General features: G+C 26.9%; 1 protein-coding gene across 3 annotated transcripts in view; it reads right to left on the reverse strand.

The window, feature by feature from the left end:
* The window catches only part of 14-3-3zeta (tyrosine 3-monooxygenase/tryptophan 5-monooxygenase activation protein zeta), a 37,027-nt gene that overhangs the window by 7,625 nt on the left and 16,271 nt on the right, over positions 1-13,131 (reverse strand). The gene's annotated exons all lie outside the window — the stretch shown is intronic.

Consider the following 13,131-nt stretch of genomic DNA (forward strand, 5'->3'; position numbering starts at 1 on the left):
AAATGTGGAGAGGAAGAAGAAAAAAACAATTGCAATTCAGTAATAAATTAAATACAATTAGTTTTCATGCATTTAAGAAACAAGCTAAACTCATGAGTAAGAATTGTGTAAAATATTTGTGTGTAAATGAAAATATGTATATAGCAGCTACCCAGCAAACACAGGGTCGATAAACGTTTGAAAATTTTTGGTTTTTTTTAAATCGACACCCCGGTCCAAGTTTTATCTTGTATGTACAATACATAAATCGCTTACAAAATACCTTATTTTCAGATAAATTCTATGTTAAACATCTTTTGCAACGGCCGCAGAATGAATTCAAAATAATATTCGGGAATATAAGTCTTTTAATGTTAATAGAAACAATAAAAATTCCACATCTACTTCTTGAAGCTAAAACCTATTATAACAATTAATGAACTGGTTCCAGAACCTTTCAGATTATTTTCAAAATCTGTGTTTTGAGTTTGGTCTTTGTCATAGAGGTATTCATAATTCTTGTGTCAAAAATACCAGTAATAAAAAATGTTTAAAAACTATATTTTTTTAATTTCTGCCCTGTGTATTTATTATGTATTGTCTATGTAAAGACGTTATAACAATAGTTAAAAAAGAAAGAAAGAAAAAACAACAAACTAAATGATGTGTTAATTTATTAAACTGTTTAAATTTCAATTCATTTAAATACATATCACGATTTGTGTTTAATAGCTAAAAATATACATATAGCAATTAAATTATTTGCAATTATTATTATTTATGAATATAAATAAAATACAAACAAATGTGTAGAATACATAATAGTATTTAATTTAATGTACATACTTTAATATGTATATTCAAATTTAATTATTGAATTATAAATAAAAAAAAAGACTCTCAACAAGACAAAAAATTGTGTTTTCTATTTAATTTAAAATTATCGACTGGGCTATTTATTTGTTTTATAAAAAGAATTTATTTATGCTTACAAAATGTACCAAACAAACACTTTGTGATTTTAATTTTCTTTTCCTTTTGTAGGCCTAAATACAAAAGTTGTCCTTGGGAGAGATAAAAAGAAACGCTGTCTCAATTAAGTTCAAGGTGGCAATATTCATTGCTGTCATTTACAAACATTGTGCATGTTGTTTTAATGATAAAAGAATAAAGAACAATAAAAAAACAATATTGAAAAATTTTGTGACCTTACATTGGAAGAGATATTAACAACAAGAATATGATGTACTACAACACAGTAAATTAATAACAAATTTAAGCTTCTCTATATTAAATATAAAAACATAAACTTTTGAAAGTAATAAATGTTAATAAATCCGACCGAATATTCGGTTTTGCATTAGTGTGATAATCGGCCTAATATCAGGGGGGTTACTCTCTATTGCGATGCGAAAGCAATTTCGATGCGAAAGGTAAATGCGTTAAGAATACAATTTTGTACTCTGTATCGTCTACGCAAACGCTTTCGCAAAAATAAGCAATACTGGCACCACAAAATAAACAATAGCGAAGAATGACAAAATCAAATGTCAAAACTTGTAAATAAAAACATTTTAAACTAATTTTTTGTGCGATGCGAAAACGCAATAAAGGGTATCAATTGTACCATTTTTCTTTCGCATCGCAATAGAGAGTAACCCCCCAGTATTCAGACAAAATTTGACAGAATACCGAAACATTTATAAGGAAAAAAACGAAGATTATGGAATTTGAAAGTAGAAATATGTTTTGAATTTATCATGTGTAAAAACTGTTCCCTTAAAAAAACTTTAAAAAAGATTAATGGAGAACATAATGTAAATTAAAAATTTTTGGGAAATCTGAAAAGTTTCGGTTTGTTTCGTATTAGGCCGGATAATGATTTTTATGGCCGAATATTAAGTTCGGTTTTGGTCGTTCACATTTTGGTTCATAAGAAACTAAAATTTGCTATAGATTTATCGACAAATTTATATGCGAATTCCGTATTCCACATACCCCAGAGTTTAAAACGCTTCGGCCTGGCAGAAAAAGGTCAGCTGGAGACGAAAGTTTGTCCCTGGAGTAGAAACTTCCGGATTGATACAGCTGTCTCTGAATTGACAGTCTTTGACCGAACGTTTTTCGTTTCTATGTAACGTCCAATTCTCATTACCCAAGTACGTATATTATTTAATAACACTCAAGTTGTAAATTATTGACAATTTCATCTTAAACAGTTTAAACAAAGACTAATTCTTTTGAGGTTGATTTTCAAATTACATAAATACATGTTATTAATTTAATTGTATGAAAAAAATGCTACATGTGAAAAGAAAATTGCAATTTCTGTTTATAATCAAAAACATAATTTCTTATGCAAAATATTAAGAACACAAATTTATACAGTAACATCGTATAACCGAATGAGTATTTAAAGTGTAGGCGTTTTAAGAGGCACATGCAGAGAAATTTGTATAAAAAACATTCAAACACATCCCACACAGAATAAAATAGGAAAAAACCCAAAACAAATTTTAAAAAATATATACTTCCAAGATATTGTTTATTAGAATAGAACAAAAAAATAAGGAAATTGTAATATTTTAGCGGTTTTATTAAAAATTTATGTATTTAAAAGAAATTAACATTCGGGGGATTCAAACGGTCTGCTATATTGTCGTAATGTCCTAATATATTATGATTGTTGTTGTGCTTCAAACAAAAAAGTTCTAAACTAATAAGACTTTTTGAACAATTGGTCAATTGACAATTCCTATCATGTCGTATTGTCATAATGTCCTAATATTTCACAATGATTTAAAAATGTTGTTATTGCCTTTCAACCAAAAATTTTTATAAAATAATACTACTCTGTATGCTGTTTATTGTATTATCGTAACCAAACAGCAGAGACCTGCGCCGAACGCCTAAGAGTCGGTTAAGCCGAGCCACCGAATCGTGAAATACACATTAGGACATTATGACATGATAAGAGACATTGTGAATTGACCATATGTTTATTGTTTATTTGAAGCACAACAACAATTTGTTTAAACTATCAATATATATTAGGACATTATTGCAATATGTATCTTCCAATAATAAAATTTTAAATTTATAAATGAAAATTTGCACACAAATTTGTTTCGGTACTTGTCAAGTTTTAAAGAAATCTTTGCCGATCCAATACTTGTCCGATTTGTTTAAAATTTATTAATAAGACAGATTTTTTATATTTCATTCAAAAATGTTTGTATTTAACAAAACAAATAATACGGAAACTGCAAGTTTTATATTATGGCTCTTTTTTGTATAAAATATGAATTTATAACACTTTAAATCCCAATAAAAAATATATGTGTTTAAAAATATGTAAGAATATAATCCTTGAAAAACTCATAAGGATTTTCAATTTATTCTAATTGTTTTTGTTTTAGTCCTTGATGTCATTTTTGTAATGAATTGTTTATATTTAAAAAAACAAAGCTGCACACATCCAAATGTAATACACATTTATTTAACTGTATGATTGTGTGGTTGTGTGTGCATAATAAAACCATTTTGAATAATAAAATGTCATTTGCAGTCATCATACTTTCATCAGTGTTGTTGTTGTTTTTATTCTTTAAACCTTTTTTCTTATTCTTGATACATTCATTTTGCTGCTTTCTTTATTTCCTCTAAAATATGCTGGTAGTTGGATGATGAAGATGATGATGATAATGAATCATGAAATAATACACATTTTCAGTTTCAGTATTTCGCCCACATTTTATATCCCACCCTACAACCCACTTGTTGTTGTTTTCATTATTATTTCATCATTCATTCATTCATGCATATATTATAATGTATGTATGTGCACTATACAATAAAATAGGTTTAATTTCATCTCTCTACCCTTTCTCACTCATTGCCTCTTTCTGTCATCTTAAAATATTGCCCTTCCGTTTTGGTGTTTATCTTTGATAAACCACACAAAACTGATGAAAAAGTTTACATTTTAAATTTTATGTTAATCAGTTCAAAAATTATTTTTTTTAATAAATAAAGGTTTTGGTATTCATCATCACCACACTGTCATCTTTTTTATTGTCAACAACTACAGCCAGCACAAAGTTAATCTTGTCAATACTGTTACTTAAGTTTAGTGTTGTCATATTTTATTTGGAATAATCTTACAATATATTTTAAAACTTTTCTGAAAAGTAATTTCAAGAAATTATTATAATACACCAACGACTGTTTATTTTAAGCCAATTTTCATCCAAAATAGGCTAAATTACTTTGTGGTATTCAAAAATCGTTTTGAAAGTTAATCTCAAATAAATCGACAATACTACTTAAAGGCGACAAGTTGTGATGCTGCCAAAAACCGAGATATTTTATGTTTAAACAATTCAGAAATATAAACATAACGACTAAGATCATGAAGTTTTCACTTCCATAGTCATAAGATTTTAATACTTATTTATTGTTTGGCCTAGGAAAATAAGTCAGATTCAATAAATAAATAAATGTTAAAAAAAACTTCCATGGAGTTTACTCAAATCAAAAATAAAAAGTTGATCGATATAGATTATCGATAAAACCGAACCCTTTAATTGTAGTAGAAACGTCAAACCCAAAATTCTTATTTTCCATTCGCAACTATATCTTGTCAAAACATTTGTAACAAAGCCGAAGGGCAAAATACTGCACCCCAAGTAAACAAATAAAACAGTCAAGTTTGGCGAAGGCAATAGTTTGGGGATTCCAGCTTGACAATGACCCCAAATACAGTTCTAGGGTTGTATCAGAATGGTTACACATCCAATAAGGTACGTGTTTTGAAGTAGACAATCGCTAGATCTCAATCTTTTTTGTAGAACGAAAAATTATAACACGAAGGAAGCTTTATAAGATGCGGTTAGAAGGGAATGGCAAAATATTTCAAAGGATACAATTTACTCTTTAATTGGTTCAATGCATCGTCGCTGTGAAGCAGTAATAAAAAAAACAATAAAATACTGAGTGAGTAAAAAGGCCAGACAATTTTTGTAAAAATTAAACCTAATTTTCAATTGTTTTGTAAATACCGCAATAATGAATACTTTTTTCAATTTTCAGAATTTAAAAAATTTATTTGTGAAAAAGTTTCCATTGTATAATTGTCTTGTATCTTTTATATAAATTTCGAACTAAAGTCGAAGACCCAACGAGTTCTAAAAATGCATATTGAAACACAGAAGACCATTAACGAATTATTGTCAATTTCTCGTCATGAATACATGCATATCTAGAAAATAAAAAGACGGTGGTAACAATGACAAGCAAGACAACACCTTTTGGATGCTGGTTTAATTTAAAATTGTGATTTTTTTTAATCAGTTCATCTTCGTTTTTTTTTTACTTTTTTGTTTGCCTTCTGTATGTTGTTGTGTGGAAAGTGGGCGTACTGTATCATGCGTTTTTAATGTATTTTATTTTTCAAATTAAACGCAAAAAATACTTTTTTTATTTAACTTGGCAACAACACTTTAATAATGAACAAAAATAAAACGGCAAAAGAAAACTAATTTCATTGAAAATTGTTTGTTTAGGATTTAGATTTAATTCTTTTTCAACAAAGAAGAAAGAGCATAAAATTGTATTTGAACAAATAATGAGTTTATTTAACAAAATATATATGTACGTATGAGGTGCTCGGTGGGGCACAAAGAGAAAAATAATTTTATTGAATATTTTGTAAATAGGTGGTACAGTTTGTTAGGACTGAGATGAAATAAAAAATATTTTATATAACTTTGAAACAAACTCAACTGAATTTAAAAAAGTATTAAATTCTTAAGCACGAACATTACTTTTTGAAACTTGTTAACAACAAACATTCCAAGTGTAATGGAAAAACCAAAATTGTTCAACTTTTCAAATAGAAAATATGTATTACGGTATTGTAGAGACACTTAACAAACGTACAAATAATTAGATAAATTTATAATCAAATTTCAAAACTTTCAAGACACAATAATCTTAAGAAGAAATGGGTGTGTAATACAAATAAAAAATTCACTTTGAAAAAAAAAGAATATGCAAAGGCGTGGTTTGAAGGAAATATATATAGCAAAATTTAATAGCTTAAATGTTTATATACAATAATTTAAATATGTTAAACAATTTTACATTAGTATTAAATTTATTTACCTTATAACTTTGTGCACTTTTATTTTAATTCTTAAGCACCATTAAGAAAACAAATACTTTTTTTTGGTTAAATTATTATTTGTATATAAAATTATTTTCTTTTTTTTTTTGGTTTGAAGAAGATATTTCAATTAAGTTTTAACTAATTTTAACTAACTAACATAAAAATGAAAAACTATATTTTTTTCATTTTCTTTTTAAATTTTGTTGAAAGACGGAATGTAATTGCGAACTATAATATTTTTTTGGTTGGTTGGTTTAATTCTTCTATAATATTTTTGTATTTATTAAGATAAATATGTGTGTTAACAATAAATAACACTCAATTATATGGTAAATGTCTGCTGAAATATGTAAAAGTCTTTGCTAGATATATAATTTTTTTTATGCAGCTACTTTTATTATTTTTTTTATTTTTCTTTTATGCGAGAGTTTTGTGTTAATAGACCAACGTTACCGACAAGACTTGTAAGAATTTTAGGGAAAATTTTGCACAACCCATAAACAGTCGTTTTAACCATAACCTTAACTCGCTAAAAGAGATTATTACAGTGCCTAAGTTATAGAGAGACACATATGGAGAGCGATTTTAGCAAACGAGAGCGCAAGTTTCCGTTTTTTAATGTAGTAAATCTATTGGGAATTTTGGTTTTCGAAACGCGCGCAGTAATATTTGGCCAACAAAAAAAAACAAGGCATAATTTTCCAATATAGAGTCATTTAACTAAGCGAACAAAGGAAGACAAACCAAACGTAATTTTGTTGTTGCTTTTTATAGGGCCAGTCCAATAAAGTTCTGCTTGCTGGGTTGGGTTTTTTAGGTTGGCAACATATTTTCAGTTACAAAAACAACCAAAAAAAAAAACGCAAGGGCATTTGAAAATTGCAAATCAGTTAAAAAATTACTCATACTCTGGGTTTAAAAAAAAATATTAAAACTTCATAAATTAATAAAAGCAAAATTAGAGATACAAAACACTTAATAGACATCAAGTTTTAAAAAATCTCTTTGCATTTGAAGACATGTTATTGGGTGGTAATGGTGGCTCTGCTTACTTTTTAAACATCATAATGACGTCTAGTAGAGCGCCGCATTGCCACCAATAATAATTATGTTGTTTTGGCAATGCTTTTATATCCTAATTTACCCTAAAAGAGAGTATGAGTGTTAACATGGCATGCTCCAGGCATGGTATATTCATTGGACACGTTTTAAAATACATGTTCTATTTCGGAAAAGCACTTAGAGACGCCAAAATGTCTATAAACTGTTTTAAAATATTAAAGCATGCTTTTTTATTATTTATGTATGTATATTGATTTAATGATTAAAAAAATATATTCGGAACCTTAATATAACACAACTTTTTTACAAATTTAAGTAAGTATATTCAAATATTACCTATATTAAGGGATGAATAATCACCAAATGTTCGAAAGAATTAATACTTAATTCAATTTTTAAAATCAAATTACATTAAAGAGTTCATTACCAAATCATTCCTAGGCTTTAAACTTATTTCTTCAATTCACAATCGGTGTCGTAGCGTAGTATCGTTGTATGTTTTAATTATTTATTAATGTTTTGTTTTTGTTTCGAAAAATGTAGTTTGAAAAATATTTATTACATACAACTTACAACGCTACGGCACCGATTGTGAATTGGGCATTTGAATTCTCTACTCTGAGAATTAAGACCATATTTTTATATAATATTTAGCTTATTCAATTGGAAACAGTGACGAAATTTTCTTTTCGTCTTTATTAAAAGAATTTGAAATTTTGACATACAAAGTAATGAAAAATAACAAATTTTGTGTGATTTATAAAAACCAAATTTGTAATAAATTCGTCTGCTGACAAATCGTTCGTTTAGAAATTTTATAAAAACAAGCTGTAATTCTTTATAGAATAATTTAATTACTGAATCATTTATCTATTTAATTTGTATTATATTTGAATTAAAAAAAATTTAATCATTCAAAGGTTAAATGAATTGGATTATGAATTAATTTTATAATGAATTTAACAATGAACGAATTCTATTCATATAAAAACCTTTGAATAAAGCTAAAGAATTAGTTATGTTGGGAACGAATTATGGAATGATTTGCTGAAAATTGAAACTTAAATTGAATTAATTAATTCGAAGCTCTGACCATAAGGTAAATATCTATACTATATTCAAAATTGTTAACAATTTATGTTGCAAGTTTTACAAAATTTTTTAGTTTTTATCAGACAATGTTTACATAGTGTAAACACTGCATTTAACAGTTTTCAAATACATATAAGCAAAATAACATTAAAAGAAATAAATATTTTGTTATTTGATATCGTTAACATTATTTCAAGTCATGGCTAATATAAATGTGATAAAAAAAAAAGTATTTTCTTTTTTTAACAAGCAACCAACTTATTATAATGTTCATTAAATGTTAACAACAATTAACCTTCATATAACAAAATTGTTAATTTAAATTTATTTATTTTACTGTGTACAGGCACATTGTAATGGAAACTTATTTGCATACTAATCTACTATAAATATAAACAAATTTTTAAAGTAAGAATGAAAAAATAAAATAAAAGATAACATTGTTGTTGAACAAGTTACACTAAACTTTTGTAATAACAAACCAGAGCTTCGAATTAACTAATTAAATTTGAGCTTAGTTCACTAAAATCTTAATTCAGAATTTAAAAATGTCAGCCATTCATTCCATAAATCCATCTAAAACAGCATTCAAAGGATTTTATTTAAACAGAATTCATTCATCGTTGAATTAATTTATAAAAGAACTTATTAAACCTTTGAATGATTTAATTTTTGTAATTCAAATTAATTCAAATCGTTATAACAGAGTTCTTGAAAAGCCCCATGGTTCGTGAATATGCCAAGTAGTGCATCACACTAAAAAATATCATCAGATTCAAGAGTTAGGTTTCAGATTCGACAAAAAATCGGCAAAAGTTTAACAAACATTTTAAGTTAACCAATAAATACATCTTTAAAAACTATCCAGAAAAACATTTGCATAACATTCCTTTATCATAACATTTCTTGTTTTTTGCTAACATAAAAGTTATTGAAAATTTAAATTTAAACAAGCACAAACTCAACAAACGATAAAAACATATGTTGTAACTAACATCCATGGGTGGTGGTTAAGTTGGTTATTTCTATTCGTTAAGTTTAGTTTAGATTGGTTAGATTGTTTAAGAGTTAATTGAACACGATGAGTAAACTTTACATAGTATAACCTATTGTAAGTAACAACCACATACCACCAACCAACCCTTTTTTATATTTGGGTCAGGTGGCGTTAACAGCAGCATGAAAACCAAATAATAAAAAAGAGGCAAATTAAATTTGTTTTTATGTTTATTTTTTTGTTGGATATTTTAATTCATGATGATATTGAATTTAATACCGCACTTTCCAGTGGTTGTTTTTACAACATTTGAGATTAGTTTTATATGTCGCATAACTTTACTAAATCATATAAAAAATACACCATTTAACGTTGAACTTGAGAAAAATACAAATTATTACAAATTGAAATCAAGAATTCAAATTTATTTTCTCAAAATAAATTTGTATTTTCTCAAGATTAAATAGAATTTTTCAATTTAAAAGATTTTGAAATTTCAAATTTAAACAAACATGTCGGTTATTTCTATTCAATATAAATTTGGATTTTCTCCATTTAAATAATGGTTAAGATTTATTAAAACCTATAAAAACGACACTATTTGAAGTTAAAATTGATAATTCAAATTAATATTGAGCTAATACAAATTTAAATTAAGAAATACAAATTGATATTGAGTAAATAAAATTAATTAACAAATTGATATTGAATAAATCATATTAATATTGAGCATATACAAATAGAAATCAAAAAATCCAAATTAATGTTTCGTTTTCTCAATCTCAATTGACGTTTTAATATTAATTTGTATTTCTTAATTTCAATATAAACTTGGTTTTTCCAATTTCAACTTGAAACGGTGTAGACAATTTTGAAAAATCAATAAAGTGTTTTTACTTTCCCGGTCGAATATTCCACACGTTATTGCCGACATACAGTCTAATTTAAAATTAGTCTAATTGGAAAATTATCTAATTGTATGGATATTAAAAACGTTTTTCTCTGTTTTATTTCAATTCTGAAGATTTCAATAAACTCTATTATTGAAATAAAAACCAATAATAATTTTTTCCGGAATTCAAGTTGAAAGCAAGTTTAATTCCAACCTTGAATCCAGTGTCAAGCAATTGATTTATAGTTGTATTACACTGTATATCAATGGTATTCTCCAGCAAAAAGGAAAATCAAATTCAAGTCAAATGTTTTTTGTTTAAAATTTTAATTCAAATAAAATTATAACAATATTTTCAAGTTTGAAGCTTTAATTTTTAGTTCTTTAGTGCTTATTGGGAACATTTGAAATAATTTATAGAATATGTGACGGTATTTACGAAACGAAGGCTTAGCGTTAACGCTAGTCGAGCTGAAAGCGTATTCAACGGTAGTCAACCTTGTTATTTTCTATACAAATTATTTCCTATATTATATTTACAACAAGCCTATTTTGTTATTTAATTAAATGTGTAAAATTATTTTCCATTTGAAGTTCCAAACACGTGAAGTATGAAAATTATAATACACACCATACACAACACATCAACTTTTTAATCATTTACACATAAAATTAGGTCAAGTACTACTTGAAATATGTTATATATAAAAAATAAAAGTAAAATTAGAAATAGAAATAAATTGAAAAGCATTATATTATTAACAAGACAAATTTCAGGGAGAGAGCTTAAAATAAGTGTTATTGACATGTGTATTCAATTATTAAAACAGCCTAGTAAACTTTTCTAGGCTGCAAACATTTTAAAATCAGATGAACTTAATTCTAGACATGACAAATCATGGTAATAAAAAATGTGAAATTTGTCCCTGTAAGAACTTTAATTTACTTCCCTAAGGAAAAAAATCTTCAAAATTTATTTTTACTCAAATATATTTATTGAATAATTGCTGTGAGTCATATATGAATAAAAACAATTATATTTTGTAGATCTACATACATATAGACATAAATATATATGTTTGCTGGTTCGTGTTACAAAAGAACAATACCCTTCTCTTCGTTTTTTGCCTCGTGCAACTCCTTATAAGGATTTATACTCTCGCACATTTGTTGCTTGATTTTCTTTGAAAAAAAAAACAAAAAAAAAACGTACAACAAAAATATTCTTCTGAAATGTTTCCAAGTATAAGTGCACTTGTTTTTTAGTCTTTGTGTGTGTGTGAGATTTTAAAGAGCTGGGAAAAAAATTAGTAATTGCGCAAGGACATTTTATTGATTTTCTTCCACCATTATCTCATCATACTCATCCATAAAGTAGAAGCAACAACATCTTTAAAACTACATCAAAAAAAGAACACACAAAAATTCCCCTACATGCTCAGAAACTTCAAAAAGCTGTGACTTTTTTTTATCAAATTTGTGTAGCATTTGCTTGTTTCAAAGGAATTTAACAAAACTGTCAATCTGACATTAAGAGACTAATATGTGCCTCTTCTGTCAAATAATGGCACATTTAATAGTGGCTGCCCTACAGGCTTTCAGCAACTTTTCTTTATGTAAATATGTGTGTGTGTGTTTTATTTCTTTTGCAGGACAAAGTTCATGTGTTAACAAATTGTTTTCTACATTCGTTTTTACTAAGGTATCCTTGTTTCCATTATTATTTTTATTTTATTTTTTTTTGTTAAACACACTTTTATTTATACCCTGTTTATACATATTTACAATATTTTATTTTGTATATGCGTGTGTGCTGGCATGTATTTTTGTATTTGTAAAGGTAATTGGAAAACCTGTGATGTTACAATTTATATACGCTCGAGCGCTTTTTAAATACAAGTTTACCATTTTTGTTACAGAATTTATAGACTTGTAGGTTATGTTTTGATTTATTGGGAATTTGTTTGTTTTTTTTTTTCGTTTTCTTCCCCCCTCCCATCATTCATTTTTGTGTATATTTTTTTTTTTAAAAAAATTTGTTTTAAAATTGCTTTACATTTATGAGCATCAAATTTACACAGGCACAAAATACTTATGAAGTTATTTTTATCATTTTGATTTCATCTCCCACCCACCAGAGAAACAAGCCGACTTAAATTTTCTGCGGTTGCAGCTGCTGGACTGTTATATTGCGGCGGCTGTGTCTAAAGTTTCGGCTTTACTTCTTTTCAAAGATGGCTACCGATTTGAAAACTGATATTAGAATTAGTTATTCTATAACGGTAATTGCCAGTATTACGGTAACGGTATCTTAGCGGTAACGACAATGATGTATTTTCATAATTATTTATAGAATAGAAAAAAACAGTATTAAGTGGTAACTGTAATTGCCAGTATTTCGGTAACGATATGGGTAACGTTAGATTAGCGTTTACGGTAATGGATAACAAAAATTGTGTTTTCATAATTAGAATTATTTCTTTTCTAGGTTATCGGTAACGGTAGCGGAAAACAAAAATACGTTTATTCATAATTTATAGAATAAGAGTAACGGTATTTTACAAGTAAAGTAAGTATTTCGGTAACGGTATCTTACGCTTCTCTTTAAAGTCGCCAATTTATATATTCAACCAATACAGGGACATCAGAAAACCCCATTTCAACCATCCTTAAATCGATTAGGGTTTAACAAATCCCAAATATTTGGTATAAATCCCGGCTATCTCCGAGATTATTGATATTTTGGGAGATGTCTGATGCTCCTAATTAGCCCAGAATGTTAAAATTCGGGAAACTTATAGGAACAATCCAAACGGAGCCAGATTTTTAAAATTCAATTATGTATCCCTGGTATTGACAGGCATATACACTAGTTTATTAATAATTTCGAGTTATCTCTGAACGATGTTTTTCGCCAGCTTCCTAAATTGATTAATACAA

This window comes from Calliphora vicina, chromosome 5 (assembly GCF_958450345.1).
Source record: "Calliphora vicina chromosome 5, idCalVici1.1, whole genome shotgun sequence".
Lineage (NCBI taxonomy): Eukaryota > Metazoa > Arthropoda > Insecta > Diptera > Calliphoridae > Calliphora > Calliphora vicina.